The sequence below is a fragment of the Dipodomys spectabilis genome, unplaced genomic scaffold (assembly GCF_019054845.1).
Source record: "Dipodomys spectabilis isolate Male_0828 unplaced genomic scaffold, ASM1905484v1 ptg000166l, whole genome shotgun sequence".
NCBI lineage: Eukaryota > Metazoa > Chordata > Mammalia > Rodentia > Heteromyidae > Dipodomys > Dipodomys spectabilis.
This window is the reverse complement of record NW_024870843.1, coordinates 373,427-396,694: the sequence shown is the minus strand read 5'-3', so window position 1 is coordinate 396,694 and position 23,268 is coordinate 373,427.

The window sequence follows — 23,268 nt, the reverse complement described above, 5'->3', positions numbered from 1 at the left end:
TATATATGCAAATCTGTATAATTTTCATAAGATGTAGTAAATTAAAATGTGTTATAAGTGTAATAATAGTCAATAAATATAATGAATGAATAATACAAAAAAGCAATATGCAGTAAATATAAGTATGTAGATATTAATAATTTCAAATGTGGATGAAAATTAATTTACAGGGCTGGGGATTGAATTCAGTCCTAGGGAACAGACCTGAATTGCATGTATTCAAAGAGGGTGAGTTTCCCCATTCCCCACAGTGCATTAGAGTTTCCCAGACTCCAAGTTCAAATCCCAGGCCTGGCAGAAAAAAAAAATGAGCACGCATTCCAAGCCATATTTTTAAATTTTTAAAATTTATTTTATTTTATTTTCTATATTTCATTTATTTATTTATTTATTTAGCCAAGCACGGAGCTTGAAGTTAGGTCGTGGCAACTCTGCCTCAGCTTCCATCACCCTAGTCTGGGTTGGTGCAGCCTCTAGACACACAGCCCATCCTGGGATCCTATGCATCAGGGGCTGACAGGAAAAAAAAGTGAAAATGGCAAGGAAAAATAGCCATGAATTGCGAACTGTTAGAGGTTTCTCGGTTTTCCTTCCATGCATGGTGACCATCCCGGTTCCAAATGACACAACTGCAACCTGTAGGTCACCTGGAATTGCTGTCAGCAGGCTGTCAGTGAAGCCATAGGCCAATCTGCACACCTAGGCCCTGAGTTTGAATTCCGGCCATGACATTTACAAAGGGCTGGAGAGCGTAAGAAACTATTGCCTGTCCATAGGAACACCAGAGGAATGTCGTCAATGTCATGGTTGGAAGAATAGTTTGTCAATTAGTCTAGCATAAAATTAAACCCAGAATTCACAAGATGTGGATTGATTTTATTTATAGTTTATTATGCATTAAAATAATAATCGCTGTGTGTGTGTGTGTGTGTGTGTGTGTGTGTGTGTGTGTGTGTGTTTTCAGTAGTGGGGCCTGAACTCTGGGCCTGGGCATTGTCCCTCAGCATTTCAGCTCTGGTTTAGCGCGGTACCATGCGAGACACAGCGCCATTCCCGGCTTTTTCTGATCGTGTGTTGCTGAGGAATCGAACCAGGGACTCATGCATGCAAGGCAAGCACTATCAAAATGAGCCACATTCCCAGCCCCTAAAAGAATACTATTGATTAAATGGAGTCCTCACTAAATATCTGAGAATCACTAGGCAGGTAGTATATGTCATTGAATATTAGATAGACATCACTGGCAATATCTAAATATCTAAATATATGTTTATTTTTATACCACCATCTGCATAGAGAAGTATTGCTACTTTGGCCAAACCTGTGTCTTCATCCTAGGTCCTGGGATCCACCTGGCACCTGAATGTGCTAGAGGCTGCCGTGCTAACACTCACGCATTTGTGAATTGGGCCTCTAGGCCCTCAGTTCAGGTCCCAGCATTGTTAAAAATGTCTTCTTGGAGTAAGATTGCAAGTGTGATACCTGTTTTCCTTTTCTGTGCAAGTGCTGGGTGTCAGGTATGATGTTTATAATTTGTCTGCAAAGCTACATGCTATGGAATAGATTTGAATGAATGTAATAAATGTTATAGGTGCACTCACAATCCATAAAATAAATGGTAAACAAATAAATATATAATAAAATATAATGAATCATTCCACAAACAAGATATAGACTGAATGTATGGATGTAAGTATAAATGATATAATAAAACCGTCTATAAATGTTATGTTCTCCAAGGCTGGGGCTTGAGTTCAGGCTTAGGGAACAGGCCTGAATTCCTTGTCTTCAAGGGAGGAGAGCTTCCCTTTTCTTCCACCCCCTGCCCCAAGTGCATCAGAGTTACTCAGATCCCAAGGTGACATCCCTGGCCTGGTAGACAACAAAATGGCACAAAATCCAAGACAGGGAGATTCAATAGTGTTGTTAATGAATTAATTAATTTTTGCCAAGCACGGGGCTTGAACTCAGGTTGTGGCAACTCTGCCTCAGTTTCCATCACCCTAGGCTGGAATGGTGCAGCTTCTGGACTCACAGCTCATCCTGGGGTCCTAGGCCACAGGGGCTCACAGGAAAACAAAATGAAAACAGCATAGAAAAAAAGCCACAAACCGCGGAAGGTCAGCAGTTTCTGTTCTTCTTCCATGCAGGTTGACCATCCGGGGTGTGAATGACATGGCTGCAACCTGTAGGTCACCTGGCATTTCTGAAGGCTGGCGCTGTCAGTGAAGCCATAGGCCAACGTGGACACTAAGCCCTGAGTTCAAACCGTGGTCATGCCACTTACAAGGGGTTGAAGAGCCTAAGAATCTATTGCTTGTCCATAAGAACACAAGAGGAATGTGATTAATATCATGGTTGAAAGGGTAGTCCATCAATCAGTCTTGCATAAAATTAGACCCAATAATCACTGGACAGGGTTTGATTTTAATTCGTAGTTTATTATGCATTAAAAGAATACTATTGATTAAATGGAGTCCTAACTAAATACATGAGAATCAGTAGGAAGGTAATATATGTCATTGAATACTAGATAGACACCTCTGGCAGTACCTCAATATCTAAATTTATATTTGGGCTGGGAAAGTGGCTCAGTGGTAGAGTGCTTGCCTTGCTTGCCTGAGGCCATGGGTTCAATTCTTCAGTACCACATAAGCAAAAAGTAAAAACCCAAACGTGGCACTGTGGCTCAAATGGTAGAGTGCTATTCTTAAGCTGAAGAGCTGAGAGACAGCGCCCAGGCCCAGAGTTCAGGCCCCATGATGCAACCCCAAAATAAATAAATAAATAAATTTATATTTATTTATTTACCACCATCGTCATACAAAGTTACTGCTTTTTTGGCCAAACCTGGGTCTTGATCCCAGGTCCTGAGATCCACTTGGAAGCTGAATGGGCTAGAGGCTGTGGAGTTGACACTCACTCATTCATGAATTGGGCCTCTCAGGCCTTCACATCAGGTCTCATCATTACCAAAAATTTCTTCCTGGTGTAAGATTTCAACGGTGACACCTGTTTTCCTTTTCTGTACAAGTTCATAATATGTCTGCAAAGCTACATGCTATGGAATAGATGGGAATAAATGCAATAAATGTTATAGGTGTACTCACAGTCCATAAAATAAATGCTAACTAACTAAATAAATGATAAAATATAATGTATCACTCCAAAAAACATGATATAGACTGAATATATTGATGTAAGTATAAATCATATATTTAACATGTCTATAAATGTTATGAGGTGCTTGAATTCAGGCCTAGGGAAGAATTTAGTTCAGGCATGATTCTCATAGGAAATGATAGGCAAGATGTATGGCACAACAATTAGTTTTAATTAAGAGTTCATGAAGTGTGACAATAAGAATCACATTCAGGAATTGGAGGCATTGGGAAAGATCCAAGAATCAGTACTCAAATGGTAGATTGGATACGAACACAGCTCACTACATCTCCTACTCTATCCAAATAGGTAATTAGCATACTAGCTTCAGCTTATGAATGGATGAATATTTTGCCCCATTCCCACCCTGGGGCTCGATCTCAGGTCCTGGGTATGGCCTAGATCCTTAGTGGCTCACAAGCTGATTGGCTCATGTGGACCTATTTGGCTGTTGGGCTTCCTAGACCCCAAGTTCAAATTCCAGCACTACCAAAAGGTTTATCCTGATTTGAGAAGCCAATCCTTGCAACTGTTTCCCTGTACTGTGCAAGTGCTGGGTCTCAGCAAGAATCAAGAAAGCATAAGCAACTCTACACCTGTGGGAATAGATTGTCATCCATGTCAGCACAGTTTTATATGTCATTCTATGCTCAATAAAATACACAATACATCCTTGAAAAAGACACAAAATAAAAAGAATAACTACACTGAATACAAGACGCATACCACACCTGTATGTAAATAGAGATGCTATGCATAAAAGAGCTGGGCTTCTTATTTTGTCCAGTGCTAGGGCATCGAATAAGGCCCTGGACCAGGCCTGACATTCTTGTTTTCAATGATGGTGAGCCTTCCCTTCCCCACAGTGCAACAGAGTTACCCAGACCTGAGTTCAAATCCCAGCACTGACAAAAGATTCATCCTGATGTCAGAAGCCAGTCGTTGCACCTATTTTCCTCTCCTGTGGAAGTCCTGGGTCTCACCTAGGATGGAGAATGAATACATAGGCAACCGTATAACCATGGGAACAGGTTGTCATCCATGTCAGCACAGTTATAGCTGTCACCATACTCAGTAAAATACACAATATCTCCATGAATTAGACACAAATTTAGGAGAAGAAATGCACTGAATGCAGGTTGCTATCTGCACATGTATGTCAATATAGATCCTATGTTTAAATTATGAATTTAGGAATCTAATGGCCTCAGCTTCAGTAACCTCAGGGTAGCGGGCTGCCATGGGCCCATAGCCAACCCTGGGATCTTAGGCCGTGAAGTCTTGCAGGAAAATACACACACACACACACACACACACACACACACACACACACACACACACAGAAAAAAAGCCGCGGGATGGATTTTTGACATTGGTTTCCTTTCCACGGTGATCATCCTGGCTCTGAATGACTCGCCTACAAAGGGTACTTCACCTTGCATTGGCGAAGGCTAGTGGGCTATCAGGGAAGCCATAGTCCCATGCAGCAATGTTGGCCCTGAGTTCAAGTTGGTCCTGACACCAACCAATCGGGGGATTTCCCAAGAGACTCATTCCTATGCATCGGAATACCGATGGAATGTGAGCAAACTCTTGATTGAGAAGTTTCCCCATGGATGGGTCTAGTCAAAAATTAGACACAATGATCCTAGGATGCTGACTGATCTTATTGAATAGTTTATTAAGAATGAAAAGAATCCTATTCCTTCAATGGTGGCATAGTAACTACCTAAGAGTTGGTAGGAATGTAGTTGATGTCATTGAATCCTAGGTAGATGTCTCTGGCACTCTATACAAATATATATTTATTGGTGTACTACCACCTGCCTATCCATGTATGTCTATTTTGTCCACACCTGTGGCTCAATGTCAGGGTCTGGGAACTGCCTGGCAGTTTCCTGGGCTAGAGGTTGCCTTTTTGACACACCCATTCATGAATTGGGTCTGCTAGTCCCTGAGTTCAGATCCCAGCACTGTCAACAATTGGATCATGGAGTAAGAAGCTGAGTGTGACACCTGTTTTCCTTTGCTCTGAGCATTCTGGGTGTCAGACATGTTGGAGAACATGTCTACAACTCTAGATATTATGTGACTATGTGATAGGATGTCATCAAAATAATAAATGGAATATGTGTTACTATGGTCAATAAAATAAATTGTAAATAAATGAATAAAACAGAAATACAATAAATAACCACAACAAACAGGATATGTACTGAACATCTATGAGTAAGTACAAATCCTATCATTACAATGTATATAAATAGTATGTTTCCCAGGGGTGGGACTTGAATTCAAGCCTAGGGCCTAGGTCTGACTTTCTTGTCTTCAAGCACGGTGAGCTACCCCTTTGTCCACAGTGCTGCAGAGTTACTCAGACCCTGAGTTCAAATCCAAACCCTGGTAGAAAAAACAGCACCAATTGCAAGCCAGGGAGATAATTTTTTTTTTTTTTGTGAAACAAGGTCTTGAACTCATGTAAGGCAACTCTATTTAACTTCCATGACCATAGTCTGGGGTGCAACCACTGGAACCACATGTGATCCTGGGATCCTAGACGTCCAGGCCTTATGGGGGGGGGGGGGGGGAACGCACAGAGAAGAAGTGGTGGGATGGAGTTTTAACATTTTACACCATGATCATTTGGGTCTGAAGGACACGGCTACAAAGGGTACTTCACCTTGCAGTACTGAAGGCTGGCAGGGTACTGGGGAAGACAGTCCTGCAGGACAATATAAACCTAGAGTCCAATCTCAATCATGTCACTTCTGAATGGCAGGGGATCCTAAGAGAGGGAGTAATGATTGAATGTTGTAAGTGTCACAGTTGAGTGAGTTGCTCATGAATGATACTTGTATAAATTTAGACATCATGATTTCAGTAGGCTGATTGATTTTATTTAATATGAAGCATTAAAAGACAACTATTTCTTGCAGGGACACAACAATTTCAGGACACTGATTTACTTAATAGTTTATTAAGGATTAAAACAATAATATTAATTATATGGAAGCATAACAAATACCCAAGAATTGTTAGGAATGTAGTCTATATAACTGAATAATGGATAAACATCTCTGGCACACTATAAAGATATATATTTATTAGCACACTACTATGTGCGTGCCAGTCTGTTCTTATTTGGTCAACTCCAGAGGCTCAATCTCAGGTCCTGAGAAATGCCTATCAGCTCAGTTTGCCCCAGGATGGCAGGTTGACACTCAATCATTCATGAATTTGGCCCTGTAGGCCATGAGTTCAGATGCCAGCACTCCCAAACAATTGTGGAGTAAGAAGCAGATGGTGACATATGTTTTCCTTTTCTGTGAAAGTCCTGTGTGTCAAGTATGAAGTGGAATACATATGCAGACCTATATATTATATAATCAATGTAATCAATATTCTATGTGCCATAATAGTCAATAAAATAAATGGTTACTACATGAACAAAACAGAAGGTAAAATGAATAACTACACTGAATGCAATATGAGTCAATATATGTATGTAACTTTAAATCATATATTTAAAATGTACACAAATAGGATGTTTTCTAGTGGTGGGGATCGATTTCAGGCCTAAGGAACAGACTTGAATTTCTTTTTTTTTTTTTTTTAAATTTTATTGTATTTTATTTGAGAACATACTGTACAGAGGGGTTACAATTACATGGGCAGGATAATGCATACATTTCTTACCAAGCATTGCATCCTCCTCCTTTGTTTACCCTTCACCTCCCTTCCCAGCCTCCCCCCTCCCTCCCATCCAATCATACCCCCCCTCCCCCCCCCCCCACCGACATTGTAAAGCTGGTTTTGACATGACATTTTGTACTTCTCATTGTTGCAACAGGTCCACCTGAATCCTTAAACGACTTGTTTGTCCCCGTCTCCTCCACATGTTATACTGACATCAAATATAGTGAAAGCAGGGGTTACACTGTGGGGGAGGGACATACAAAGCAACAAAGAAATAATCTTATAAATGCATTAGAAACACATGCATGAAAGAAACAAAAACATTAAAATACATATTTGAGGTTTTGTTTTCCTAACATCACATTCTCTGACTTTTTCTGCTTGACTCATACCTATACTAGATATTGCAAATAAGGGAAACCATGGGACCTATGTTTCTTTGGGCCTGGCTTATTTCACTTAATATAATTTTTTCCAAGCCTTTCCATTTCCTAACAAATGGGGAAATGTCATTCTTTCTGATGGAGGCATAGAATTTCTTGACTTTAAGAAAGCAAGCTTCCCCTTCCTACACAATACAACACAGTTACCCAGACCATGAGTTGCAATCCCAGTCCTGGCAGTAAAAAATGGAATCTCTATGCTATGTGACAATCAATTCTTAGGTATTTCATTATTTCTCCTTTAATGAATGTAATTTTTTAAACACTTCATAAAGTATTGATTAAAATCAATCAGTATCCTATAATATAATTGTATATAATTTTATCCTAGAATTATTCAAGAACTGCCCATTCAAGCATGACATATATCACATTCCATTGGTATTCATATGGACAAAAATGAGTTTCTTAGGATTTCCTGCCATTTGGAGGTGGCAGGACCAGGATTAGAATTGTAGGCTCCAGCTCCCAACACTTAAACCCGAAGTTAGGGAACTCACTGGTCTGTCCAAGAACATCAGCAAGACCAATGATTAAGCAGGCACCAGTAGCTCTCAGCAGTCCTCCATGATACTTCCAAGGCTGTGAAAGGAGATTCATGGTCAAAGTCACCCTAGACTGGAAAGTACTTGAGACCCCTGTCCAACTTCAGTATCAACAAAGCCAGAAGTAGAGCAGTGTGGCTCCAGTGGTAGAGGTGTAGCTTTGAGCAAAAGCAGCTCATGGACTGTGCCTAGATCCTGAGTTCAATGTCCAGGACAGGCAACAAACAGACATACACAACAATCTGCAACCATCCGGCCATCTGTTGGTTGACACCACTACCAGCAGTTGAGGGAGGTATCGAGGTGAATTTGGAGTACAATAGGAAATTGAGGACCTAGTCAGTGAGTGGGAGAATAGAGGATTTCCCAGAGCTTGGGAATGTGGCCAGCCCATCTTTCCCATCCCAGGACTTAGATGTCTCAAACAACAAGAATCTGAGACAGAGCTGTGGGCAGCAAACTACTGCCAGAACACCAGCAGAAAAATCCCATCGTCAGACCTTCAACATTCAAGAAAACAAAGAATACAAAAAAGGGAAGGATCCCAAAGACAAACTACACTGGGGAGGGTGATTCAATGGAGGGTCTGGCCAAAGGCCTCCCCTGCTTTTGGACATAGTCACAGCCACCAGGGTCCAGAGTTCAAGGGTCCTGATACCACCAAGAATCTGCAGAGGTGCTACAGACATGTGGTGCCTGCCCTGCACTACAGCAAAAGAAGAAACCAGGTGCTCTGTGACAAGATCCAACCACTGAAGAAGGAAAAGACAGACGTGCAGGATTGACAAGAGAAAGAGAAGGAGAAGGTAGCCCAAGTGCACAAAGCACCAAACTGAGCTAGACATCCACAAGCTACCCATACAGAGGCTGGTTTCAGCAGAAAGTGATTTAGAATCGGCACCAGCCCACATGCTGCTCACAGCCGATGACAGAAATGGAGATGGAGCACGAAGCCCTCACCAGCTGCCTACAGGCCATAGAGCAGGACATGGGGGAGCTGGAGATGGTAGCTTCTGTGGTTACTACTTACAGAAGGAGACTGAAATGTTGTTCCAACAGCTGAATGATGTAACACTTCAGCTCAAGGAAAAGACCAGAAGATTCTATGACATGGAGCAAGTGAACACAGAGTTTTAGGAGAAGCTGGAAGCACTCTGGACATAGAGGAGCATCAGGAAGAACAGAATCTGCAAGTTCCAACAAGTGCTGCAGAGGCATGATGTACTAAAGAGACTACAGGACAACCTGAGCTGAATGGTGACCACAGGAAATCTGGAGACAGACACGTTCTCGCAGAACCTGAGCGTTGAGAGGACCCTGCAGAAGGAGGAGGACTGGTGGCTGACCGACCAGGTAAACCAACTGACAGAGGAGAAGGAGTGGGGATTGAGATAGGTGATGCACATAGAGAATAGCTGGGGGAACTGAGAACGAAGCTGGCAGAGCCATTGCCCCCTGAGGGTCCATCTCAGGAGGAGCAGCAACTGCAGGCCCACATCTACCACACGCAGATGGGGTTGAAAAACCTGGAGGAACAACTTCACATCTAGGTCCAGGAAAACCAGAGACTCCGTCTCCAGATTGCGGAGCAACGGGAGCAACTGGGAAGACGAGAGGAGAAAACCAAGGATCGGCAGGAGATCCCCGAGACCCCACGATGTGCATGTGTGTGCAACCCACATATGGAGGAACAGCTGGCCTTGCTGCGGGACGCTCTCCCCATGGTGAGCAGTGAGAAGGAGGATCTCACCAGCATCGTGGACTCAGAACAACAGCTGACGAAATATCTGCGGGAACAGCTGGACTGCTCAGATTAGAAGATAGAGGAATGGAAAGAGGTGGCTGAGAGAGAGCCAAATGGCTCGGGGGCTGCAGGAGCAGCAAGAGCAGTCCCTGGACTAGCTGAAGGAGCTCAGACCCACCTGTGAGCAGCACATCACTTCCAATGAGCAGCTGTGCTCCAAGTAGTAGGTCCTGCAGTAGCAACTGCAGAGGTAGACCCAGCTGTTGGAGCAGCTGAAACAAGTGCAGTTTCCGACCAAATGGGGGGACTAGGTGGTGCCCCCAAAGTGGCAGGACAGTTTCAAGTGCTTGGAAGTGACAAGTCCACCTGCAGGCCCAGCTGAGCTTCCTGGCTTTCCCTGGGGAAGGTGAAGATGTGAACCCTGGAGAAGCAAAAGCTGAGGAAGCGACTCTCCTCGATGTGCCCATGGCAGAGGATGGAGATGTCTCCCAAACTGAGGGGGACTTGGCTCTGTTAGCAATCTCAGAGGCTGAGATCCACAGGGGGCAACTCCTTCAGGACTGCTGCAGGCACTCCTCCTCCCTGGGACAGCTCAGTGCCAGATAGAGCCAGAGCCACAGGTCCCCTGCCCCGTGATCTGCCACCACAACATGTGAAAGAATGGGAAGTGGGACATGTGGGCATCCGAGAAGAAAATCTGCTTCATCCACAACATGTCTGATGAGGTGGACCTCCAAAGTCCTGCAGATGAGCTCCAGCATCGATGCAACCAGCTGTCAGCACATATCCGCACCGTCCAGGAATCCCTCCTGGCATTTAAAGGACAGATGTTCATTCTGGATCAGCTGTGTCAGGAGAAAGCAGAGTGCAGGTGCCGGCTGTCTCAGGAGAAGATGAAGAGTAGATAACTGCAAGTGCTGCGGTCTCTCTTACACAGGGTTCCAAATGCTGACACAGGCTGAGCTCCTCACAAGTGCAGTTGCTTCAGAGGCCTCAGGCTCCTGGGTGGTCAAAATGAGGGAGAAGCAGAAAGGTTTTGAAGAATTGCAAATTCTGGATAGTGTGGAAACTGCAAGAGGAGAGGTCAGGGTTCCCTTCCCCCACAGAGCATGTTCTGCTGCAGATCCCCACATCCAGAACTGCCCACAGCTGGTGCGCTCAGGCTTGCAGTGCTCTGTCCCTTTTTCTGTAGACTGATGGGGATGATGACGCCCTATGTGACATACTGAGTCCCAAAATCCTCAGCAGCCACCAGAACTAGGTGGCCAGGTGGGCTTCTCTAGGCCTCCATCTGCCTGGTGATAGGAAGCGTAAACTCTGGGCCGAGTAGAGCAGAGGCTGCTGGGAAGAGGCCCAAATTCCAGGGACATCTAATGGCCCATTGGTGGTCAGGAAAGAGGCCTATGGTATGCTTATCACAAAGAATAAATTGTTTCCAAAGGGAAAATAAAGCCTCCACAAAGATTTGTTCTTCCAGTTATGGGGCTTGAACACAAGGCCCGACCACTCTCCTTGATCTCTAATTGATCATGCCTGGTAGTCTACAAGTTGAGCCCCAACTCCCCTTCCAGCTTTTTCATTTTTGGAATCAAACACAGGGCTTCAGGCTTGCTAGGCTACCACTCTATCACTGAGCCACATTCTCAGCTAGGATGATTCCCTGCCCCCAAACCCATATGGCCAATCCTCAAATAGGAATTAGGGGCTAGGATGAATATGAAGCACAAGTCTGGTTCACATGGAAATACTCCTCTGCCCCCTCTTCGACACCCTTATTTAAAGTTTCTCTTTTACTATTGAGGGTTGAGAGAGGGAGAGGGACGTCCGAGAGAGGAGTACCAAGAACAGTGGCCCCCTGAGTCCCACAGCCTCCCACACACAAGTGGTCCTACAGATTCCCGTCTTACCTGACTCAATGTCGTGTCTACACTGTCTCCCTAACCATGCAAGGCTCAGAATGAAATAAATGTCAGCCCTGGCCTCAGCCCACACCCAGAGTAGAAGCTCCTAGTCCCAGGCTGACTTCCACTTCTTACTTCCCCGAGTTAGGCTGGACCCACCACTCATCACTGTGTTGGTGTCAATGATCTCATGGATGGATTTCAGGAAGAAGGTCTATGCCAAATAGCAGAAGCAGCAGTGTGAGCAGGGAGGAAGGAGCCGGGGCAATTGGTCTGGGATCTTCCTCCTTGGAGCCATCCTGTCAATCCAGAGCCATCCTGACCTGAAGCACGGCCAAGGCCACGAGGTGGACAAGATAGTGGGACGGGACTAAAGGAGGTACGGGACTAAAGTAGGTACTGCTTTATCTTGGCGCACTTGAAATTTCTAATATTTGGCCCATGCCAATCCCAAAGCCAACATGCAATCCTCTCCTTGTTGTTGTTGTCCATGAGCTGTTGCCCCTGACCTCTTTTTCTCAGGGCTTGCACTCTACCACTTGAGCCACAGGGACACTTCTTGTTTTCTGATGGTGCATCGAGGATAAGAGTCTCACACACTTTCCTGCCCAAGCTGGCTTGGAAGCCAGATCTCACCTTCCTAAGTAGCTAGGATGACAGGCGTTGGCCTCCAGTGCCCAGAATGTGATGCCTTTTTAAAGGATCTTGGCAAGTCTGTAAAAGGAACCCCAAAGGGTCTGGATAGACCATGATCCAATCAAGGAGCTGGGATTGGGAAAGGCTGATCGGGGAAGCCATTCTGTTCCCCAAAATTATAGATGTCAGGTGGTGTTGGATGCATCAAACTCCTAGGCCAACAACCACTAGACTTAGTGGGGAAAAAGGTAGAGAATACCCAAAGGATACAGTGTAGAAATCTCTGATTTTGCATGCATATGGGTTATGTGTGTGTGTATGGGTGTGTCTTCAATGTTGGTGGGTTTCCCCTCCCCCACAGTGCCAGAGAGTTAATCAGACCCTGAGTTGAAATCCCAGTCCTGTCAGAAAAATGGTTCAAATTCCAAGGACGGTCTTAAATTTTTTTTGACCAGGAACGTGCCCTATCTTGAAAGCACTCTCTGTGCTATGACATCATTCTATTCAAAGCAAATTTGTTAGCTGGGTGCTATTCTTGATAACAACTATGGATGTTCACTGATAGAAATACATGTACATATACACAAACACATGCCGTTACTGGCTCTTTTTTTTTTTTTAGTGCAGATCCTGAGGCTTAAACTATGAGCCTAGAAATTGTCCCTGAGCTCCATTTACACAAAGAGCACTTTATTGTGCCTTAATCCATGATACTTCATTAAATGGAGGCATAATTTAATATCTAATAATTATTAGTAATATATTACATGTAATTTAATAATATATAGACATCTAACATTCTATAAATATATTTATATTTAAATGTACAGTAGAATATACATATACATCTCTCTCTCTCTTTCTCTCTCTCTCTACATTTATATACACGTATTTGCAACAATTTACACATCTATCTCTTTATATATTGGCCACTCCTCGGGCTAGAACTCTGGTCCTGGGAACTGCCTGGCATTGAATTTGTTTGAGGTTGCTGTGCTTAAACTCACCCCTTGATGAATTAGACATTCCAGGCCCTGAGTTCAAATCCCAGCAGTGCCGAAGTCAATAGTTGGAGTAAGAAGCCAATGTTGACTTGATTTCCTTTCTGTGGAAATATTGTGCCCTAGGTACAACATGTAATATCTATGCAAATACATATATATGTCATATATTATACCTGTATGCAAATATTATTTTTGCCAGTTATAGGGCTGGAATTCACACACTGGGAAATGCTCCAGATTTTTTTCTTCTAGGAGGTTAGCTTTTACTTCACCCAAAGCACAATAGTGTTACCCAGTCCCTGAGTTCAAATTCCAGGTGTGGCAGATAAAATGGCCCAAACTGCTAGCCAGGACCTTAACTGTTTTTGGGTGCAGGCACGGGGCTTGAACTCAGGTCGCCACAACTCTGCCTCAGCCTTGATTACCCTAGGCTGCGGTGCAGCGTTTACACCCACAGATGATCCAGGGATCCTACAACCCGAGTTCAACTCCAGCTCTGGCAAAAATAATAAACCAACAAAGATGGAGGAAGAAAAACCTGGAAGTTTTAGACAACATTTTTACCTTTGTTTCCTTTGCACTGTGACCATCCTGGCTCTCAATGACTCGGCTTGAAAATTGCACATGTCCTTGCATGGCCGAAGGCTGGCTGGCTGTCAGGGAAGCCTGAGCCCAACCAAGACACCTAGGCCCTGAGTTTGATCCTAGGACTTCCACCTACTCGTTCCTATCTATAGGAACAATAATAGAATCTTTGTAATGTACCAATTGAACAACTGATTAGCTAGTCATTGTAGTATAAGATTGTACGCAACAAATACAGGTCATTGATTAATTTAATTAATACTTTATTAAGTCTCCTACCATGATTAATTAATGGAGGCATAATTTTAGACCAAATAATTCATGGTAATGGAATATATAAAAATAATATATGTCATCATTCTTTATATAGAGTTATAAACTAGCATCGACATAAATGTCTGGTTCTCTATATAACTTTATTTATAGATTCATATACATATGTAAATATGCACACATACTGCAATCTACATATCTATCTGTTTATATATTGGCCACTCCTAGGGCTTCATCTCAGGTCCTCAAATTTGCCCGACAACTTCACTTACGTCAGACTGGTGTGCTAACACTGACCCATTCATGAAGTGAGCCTTCTAGGCCCAGAGTTCAAATCACAGAACTGCCAAAAACATAATCCTGGTGGAAGTAGGCAATTGTCCCACTTGTTTTCTTTATTAGTGAAAGTCCTGGGTCTCAGGAATGATTTACATAGGCAAATCTATGTTCAATGTAATAGGATGTAAAAAATGTTATACATGTAATCATACTCTCTAAAATATATAATAAATTAATAAAAAATGAATACACTAACTGCAATATGCAGTAAACATGTGTATGTAAGTATAAATCATGTATTTAAAATATTTACGAATATTATTTTTGCGAGTGCTAGGAACAGGCCTGTCTTTCTTGTCTTCCAGCCTTGTGAGCTTTCCCTTCCCCCACAGTACTGCAGATTTACACAGACCCTGAGTTCAAATCCCAGACCCCGCAGAAAAAATGATGTGAATACAACACCAAGTAGCCTAATAATTGTTTAAATATTTTTGATGTATATATGTACGTATGCATGTATGTATTAAGTATTTTTATTTTGTCAAGCACAGGGTTTGAACTAAGGGCATTGCAACTCTGCCTCAGCTTTGATCACTCTAGTCTGGGTTGCAGCCACTGGACCCACAGCCGAGCTTAGGTTCCTGGGCCTCAAACTCTGACAGGAAAAATAAATAAATAAAATGACACAGAAAAAAAAAAACAGTAACTTGCTGATGGCTGCCAGTTTTACATTTGTTTTCTTTACAAGGTGACCATCCTGGGTATAAATGACAGGGCTGAAAAGTGATGGTAACCTGGCATTGCTGAAGGCTGTTGGGCTTCCAGAGAAGCCATGGGCCAAAATGATAACATAGGCCCTGTGTTCAAAGCCGGGTCCTGACCCTTACCAATGGAGGGAGATCCTAAGAGTCTTGTTCCTATTCATAGGAATACCGATGGAAAGTTATGAATGTCAAGGTTGAATTACTTGTTTCTGAATGATACTAGCATAAAATTAGAGAGTAATTTTAGGAGGCTGGTGGATTTTAATGAATATTTTTGACACATTAACAGAATTCTATTAATTACATGGACACTATAGTTTCGGGACAGTGGTCGATATAATTAATAATTCATTAAGGATGAAAACAGTAATATTAATTACATGGAGGCATAATAAATATCCAAGAATTGGTAGGAACATAGCCTATATAACTAAATAATGTATAGACATCTCTGGCACTCTATAAAGATCTATATTTATTTGTGTACTAACATCTGCATGTCCATATGTTCTTGTTTTGTCAACACCTGGAGCTCAATCTCAGGTGCTGGGAACTGCTTGTCGGCTCCATATGCCCCAGGCTGGCGTGCTGACACTCACCCATTCATGAATTGGGCCATGTAGGCTGTGAGTTCAGATGCCAGCACTGACAAAAATTGAATCATGCAGTAAGAAACAGGGTGACACATGTTTTTTGTTTTTTTTTTTTTTCTGTGAAAGTCCTGGGTGTGAAGTTTCATACATAGGCAATTCTATATCCTATGTAATAAATGTAGAAAATATTCCATGTGTTATAGCAGTCAATAAAATAAATGGTAAATGAATAAAATAATAAAATGAATAACTACACTAAGCACAATATGGAGTCAACATACGTGGCTCAATCTCAGGGCCCGGGCACTGTCTGGCAGCTGAATTGGCTAGTGGCTGCTGTGCTGGCAGTCACCCATTCATGAACAGAGCATTCTTTGCCCTGAGTTTAGATCCCATAACTCCCAAAAATGTAATCTTGGAGTGAGAAGCCAATCATGACACATGTTTTCCTTTTCTGTGAAAGTGCTCAGTGTCAGGTAGGATGTATAATTTGGATGCAAATCTATATGCTATGTAATAGGATGTAATAAAGGTTAAAAACATCATAGGCAGAAGAATTGCCACTACAGTAAATGATAAACAGATTGAATCAGTAGTGAATCATTCTAGGATAAAATTAGATGCAATAAGTATAGTTTGTGCACTAAGTTTAATTAATATTTTATTAAGCATTAACAGAATAAAAATTACATGGAGACATAATTAAATAACTAATAATTTGGAGTAGCACATGATGCATAATTTAATAATATATAGACATTGGTCTCATTCTATGAAATATCTAATTATATGTATAGATATATGTATATATATGATAATCAATTATAAGATATTGAGTAATTATTAATAAATGCTTTCTTAGTTGTTAACTGGGAGACATCATTAAATGGAGACATAATTTAATACCTAAGAATTGGTAGCAATATTATCTATAATTTAATGATATGCAGAAATCTCTTTTTGTGTACAAAATATTTATATACAGCAATCGCTATCTATTTATACCTTGTTCACTCCTGAGGCTCGGTTGTTGAGTGCTCTCATAGTAAGCATGGAGCCACGGGTTCGATTCCTCAGTGCCACAAAACAGAAAACTCAGAAGTTCTGCTATCTTTCAATCAATTGAGTGCTAGCCTTGAGCACAAGCGTTTAGCGACAGTGTCTAAGCTCTTAATCAAGCCCCAGGTCTGATGCCAAAAAAAGGTAGGATCCTCTAACTGTAATTATAGAAGAACAGAACTTCAAAAACCTCATTAAAGAGCATGCTAGTAATCTGGTGCTGACAGCTGCCACCTAACCTGACTTAGCCACAGGTAAATCGCTGCAACCCAGCTCCACGGGTTACCCATGTCATCCTGGCTTATGCCCGTCATCCTAGCTGCTCAGGGGCTTTAAAACACAGTCCTGGCAGGAAGTCTAAGAGACTTCTCAAAATGTTGCTCCAAGTGGTAGAGCTTTGAGTTCAAGCCCCATGGCTAACAACCCCTCCCAAGAAAAACACCCGACTAAACCTTTAGATGTGAGCTTTTATGGTTTGTAAATTTTTCCTCCAAGAATGGTGATACTGATGAAAGCACCCTAATTCTAGTGACAGCTTGTGGAATGGAGCTATGTGCTGAGTCCTCCATAGGGTGCTCCGTTCTGAAGCCTGCACATGGTGCTATGTGCTGGGTCTTTCACAGGATGCAGTGTACTAAGTCCTGCATTGGGAGCTGGGTACTGAACATTTCACAGGATGTTGTGTGCTGAGTGGTGCAAAGACTGCCATGTGCTATGTCCATAACAGAGTGCATTCTTACATGTTGTCTATGTAAGAGCTCCACAACTTTGATGATTATACAGACATGAATATTGAGGCTCAGATAGGTCCCCATGTCAGGAACAAAATTATGTATTACTGAAGACTCATGAGTTGTCTACAGCAGACAATGGTTTGGTTTATTTTTTTCTTGGTCATGACCTTGAACTCGGGACTGAGGCACTGACTCTTACCTCTTGGACTCATGGCTAGCACTCCACCACGTGGAGCCATGGACCCCCTTGCAGCAGAGGTCATTGCCAAGGAGGCAGTAGCTGAAGTCTGTCATCCTGCCTTCTCGGGAAGCTGAGTTTTAAAGATCTGGGTTCCAAACTCTCCCAGACACAAAAGGTACCATGAGACTATTATCTCTAATTCACTACTAACAACCTGAAAGGGAAGCTGGGTGCTTGAGCTCATGTAGGATATCCTACCTAATCAGGAGGATGAAATCTGAAGAGCATGGTTCAAAGGTTGCCTAGGCAGGAAAGTCCTTGAGAAACTTAGCTCCAATGAACCACCAGAAAACCGGAAGTAGCTCTGTGGTTCAAGTGGTAGAGCACAAGAATGGACTTGAAAAGGTCAGGGACAGCACCCATGCCAAGACTTCAACTCCTTCAATCGACAACAACAACAAGAACAAAAGGCAGAAATAAACTAACATAGCTGAAGTAGAGGGCTGGGAATGTGCCTTAGTGGTAGAATAATTTGCATATATGAAATCATGGGCTTCATTTCTCAGGACCACGTCACTAGGACAAAGCCTGAAGTGGCTCTGTGGCTCAAGTGGGAGAGGGATATCATTCTACAAGAGAAAATAGGTACAGTACTCATGTTCTAAGGTCAAGCTTCAGGACTCATGTATATGTGTGCATGCACACACACCTGTGCACACACACACCGTGGTGTGCACACATACACACTCACACACACATACACTCACAGACCAGAAGAAATGTTGTTACACAAAATGATAAAGCACTGGGATTCTGCAACTGAGCTCATGGTCAGCACCCAGGCCCTGTGTTCAAACCCAAAACCTAGGCACCCAGAGCCAAACTGGGAGAAGTCAAAGGTTTCAAAACCTGATGAGCTTCACCAATCATAGATGTCAGGGAGCTTTGTGATATCCAACATGTGCTTGGATTTCCCAAGCCTCCGCAAACATAGGAGAGGCATCATAGGCCCAACATTGCCTGCAATGTATCGTTTCATTATGTTCAGTGCCCTAGTTGTCTGCCTGAAGGACTCCTGAATTATATTGAACACTGTAAATGAACACCAGAATATAGTCTCACAAAGGGAGGATAAGCACACAGAACTTGGCCTGCCATCGGAGGTGGCACAAATGAAGGTCTTCTATTAAAACAGAGCACTGGGGATAGAGATCGGTAAGGGTACAAAGAGGTCTTATTCTCCTGACCTTCACTCATCCTCACTAACTGGCACAGATGGAGTTGTTACCGAACTGTACAGGAGTGAGGGCTTTTGTGTGCCTGTTCAGGCAATGAGAAAGTTTTCCTCCAGCAGGACTGTGATGCAGAGAAACCCTCAGGTTACACTGTGAACAGTGAGGGGACCCCCGGAACATGCACTATCTTGAAAGAAGTCTCTCTGTTATGAACTCATTGTACTGAATACAAATTTATTAGGTTGGTGCTATTCATCATAGCTACTCGGGAATTTCACCTATAAGAATACAATACATAGACAAAGACATGGAAGTACAGGCTCTTTTTCAGGGGGCAGGTCCTGGGGTGGAAATATGAGCCTGTGCATGGTCCCTGAGCTCCTTTTGGTCAAGGGTATTGCATTAAGCTTGAGTCCAGCCCGACTTCTGGGTATTTCTGTGATCTCTTAGAAATAACTGTCTCATGGACTTTCCTACACTGGCTGCATTCAAACGAAGTTTCTCTAAATCTCAGCCTCCTGAGGACCTGGGATTGCAGACAGCAGCCACTGGCACCTTATTTCTTCTCTTCTTCATTTCTTAATCTGGACAATCTGACTTCTTAACAGGGTCATTCCCAAGGTTTTAATTTATAAGTAAACTACCAAATGTTCTTTATAGCTGCTTTCTCTTAGAAGGATTTTCTCTCCTCATCTTCCCCTCTGGTCACAGGTTTGAGGCCAAAAGTGAGAAATGAGTGTCACCAGATTTGGGAGAAAATATCCACAGTACATGCTAGTTCTGTCACTTAGCATTGAGCTGCTGTGAATTTACTGTCTCAGTATATGAGGGCCGAAAGCTGGAGTGATCCTCATACAGTCTGCATTGCTCCTTTTGCCTATAAAATGATCTAATAATCATGAGTGTTTTGTGTCTCCAACATTAAGTGTCTAGAACCCACTAGGAGCATCTTCATGTGAAGGGTTAAAGTTTTGAGGCAGTGATCACTTGTTGCTTGTTTCTAGCAGAGCAACACGTGCTGGTAATCCAAACACCTGGTTGGTTGTGTGCCTTTATAAACCCTGCAAATCTTTAGCTTGGGGTTCTCCTCCAAGGCTCCGCTGTGTGAGAGTATAGGATGAGTCCCAAGCAATAGTCCGTTTAAATAAAACATTAAAACAGCTGTAAAGTCTGACTGTGGATGTTCTTCGTGGTGGGGATCCTGCAACCTGGGTATAACATATTAGTTGGGGCTCGTCCATGATCCCCCCCAAAAACCCCCCCAGATCTCAGACTCCAAAGGTAAAACAGAGCTGTCTTTGTTAATTTGTCTTGTCCTATCATTTGTCTGTTTTACTTTCATTTTCCTTTGTGAGGATGGCCACTCCGATTCATAAGGGGTTGTTGAAGCAGAAGTGCTTGCACCACAACCCTGGAGCAACTGGGAGATGTCCAAGATCATTTTTTGGGGAGGAACCCCTCCATGTGGGGCAGGAGTCCTTGGAACCCCGCTGTCTGTGGCGGCGGGGGCGGTCCTTGGAACACTGCTGTGTGTATTGTAGGTCGGGGGTCCGTTCAGTTTTGGGCTGGAACTGACCAAGAGGGCCTCTGTTAGGAGGCCCACTGTGGCTCTGCTCCTTCTGCTGTGTGGCGTGGGTGTGAAACCCCATCGTGACTTTAGTCAGTGGACCAATTTGGGAGATCTCTACTTTGTAAGGCTTTTTTTTTTTTTTTTGTAACTGTAGGGCATGAGTGTGTTTTGTTTGTACTGTTTATTGTTTTTTGGACTGTACGTCTGACGGGACTGGAAACCATAGGCACCACTCCATCTAGCCCCCTAGACTTACAAAAAGAAACTGACACAGAGGGAAAGAAAATTACCCCCTGGTTTTTCAAGGAGATAACTTGGATGAAGAAATGTTTCCTCCCCCATACTCTCCTTTCCAGGTTCATTTTGCAGAACCTGTGAATGATCAAGAGGAGGAGGGAGCTATAGAACACTCGGCACCTGCCCTTAAAGTTTCTGAGGGGCCAGTCACTCGACAATGCCATCGTATCAATCCTCCTTCTAATGCACCTGTTTTTCCCTTATGCCCCATAGGTCCTGTGGATGCGGATGGTCAACAGCAAGTCCAATATTGGCCATTTTCTACCAGTGATCTATACAATTGGCATACCCAAAATGCCCCCTTTTCTGAGAAACCCCAGGATTTAATTCGTTTGCTTGAAATTATTCTCTTTACTCATCAGCCCACTTGGGATGATTTTAGTCAGCTTTTACAGGTCCTTTTTACCACCGAAGAGAGAGACTGTATCCAAGAGGCGGCCCAGAAATATATCCCTGGCCCCACAGGAGCACCTATCAGAGATCCTGCCCTAATCACTACCTATTTTCCTGAGATGCGACCAACATGGGACTACAACACAGGTGAAAGTAGGGAGCAACTCCTCATCTATCGCCAGGCTCTGTTGGCAGGTCTCAAGGTGGCGGATTGCCAAAGTACTAATATGGCCAAAGTTTATGATGTTAGACAGGAAGGAAGTGAAAGTCCAACAGCATATCTTGAGCGACTCATGGAAGCTTTTAGTCAATATACTCGTATGATCTTGAGACCCAGGAGTTGGCTCAGATGATTATGTTTACCTATATAAATCAAGCTGCACCAGACATAAAGTGAAAGTTGCAGGCTCTAGACAGACTTGGTGAAAAGTCTATTAGGGATCTTGAAGCTGCGGTGAAAAGGTTTACAATGAGAGAGAGAGATAGAGTAGCAAATACAGGAAAGGAAAGACAGAGAACGTGAAATTGAGGGTGAAAAGAGTGACCAGGCGAAAGAAAAGAGGCCAGACTTGTGGGACTCGCCACTATCGCATGCCGATCATACCTTGTTCTCAAAAGGCAGCAGTTTCATTTGAGATGGTAAAAGGTACACCAGTGCAGCAGTCACAACGGACACTGAGATAGTGTGGGCAGAAGCACTCCCCCAGGGAACATCTGCACAAAGAGCAGAACTAGTGGAACTAACAAAAGCCCTAGAGAAGGGAAAAGGGAAGAGACTAAACATTTACACGGACAGTTGGTATGCTTTTGCCACTGTGCATATCCATGGAGCCATTTACCCAGAGAGAGGGCTGTTGACAGCTGATGGAAAGGCTATTAAAAACGAACAAGAAATTTTAAGCCTCATCCATGCCTCATGGGAACCAGTAAATATTGCCACTGTCCTGGACATCAAAAGGTAACTGATTCAATAACTGAGGAAATAACTTGACCGATCAGGCAGCTAAGGATGTGGATCTCCAGCCCAGAGCAGAAGTAGACCCAGGGCCATAAGCTTTGCCTCCTGAGCCTCAGTACTCCCAAGAAGACTTGGGGTAGATAAAGAAAATTTCCATGGACAGAGAAAGAAATGAAGACTGGAAGAAAACTGGTGAGGGGAAACTTATCTTGCCACAAAGATTGGGCAAGAGGATTCTTAGGAGAATTCATCTGGTCTCTCACATGGGAACCCGAAGAATGGAGGACTTGCTCCTAAACTCAGAAGTAAAAATCAGGCAAGGAAATCAACTCATTGAGGACATTGTTAAAAATTTTAAAGGCTGTCAGCTCACCAATGCCCCTAATCAACTGGTTACAAAAGGAGCTCACCTCCATGGAGATAGGCCAGGTGTGTATTGGGAAGTAGACCTCACAGAAATTGAAACTGGAAAATTCGGATATAAATTTTTGCTAATTTTTGTAGACACCTTTTCAGGATGGGTTAAAGCCTACCCAACAACGCATGAGACTGCGAACATCATGGCTAAGAAGATCCTGGAAAAAATCCAACCCAGGTATGGCTTCCCATCCACCATCAGGTAGGACAATGGACCGGCTTTGTTCTCAAAAGTAATTCAGGGAATAACCACGGCACTGGGGACGGATTGGAAATTGCACTGTGCTTATAGACCCCAGAGTTCAGGGCAGGTAGAAAGAATGAATCGGATTCTAAAAGAGACCTTAACTAAATTGGCCTTAGAGACTGGCCCAGACTGGGTATCGCTGCTTACTTTTGCCCTGTTTAGAGTAAGAAATTCACCCATTTAGCTTGGCTTTACTCCTTTTGAAATAATGTATGTACACCCCCCACCCATTATCCCTAGCCTTCAGACTGAATTGCTTGCTGATTTGGATGATACTGAATTTCTGTGTAAGCTTGACTATTTACAGCTGGTGCATAAGAGGATGTGGCCCCAGCTTAGAGCATTATATGATTCTGCTTCTATTCCTACAACCCCTCCATTTGTATAAACAAAGGGACTGGGTGTTTGTTCGAAGGCACAACCTAATATCTCTGGAACCACGGTGGAAGGGACCTTACATGGTGCTAATGGCTACACCTACTGCCCTTAAGGTGGATGGCATTGTTGCTTGGACCCACTGCTCCCACACCAGAACGGCTGATCCCTTTGCCC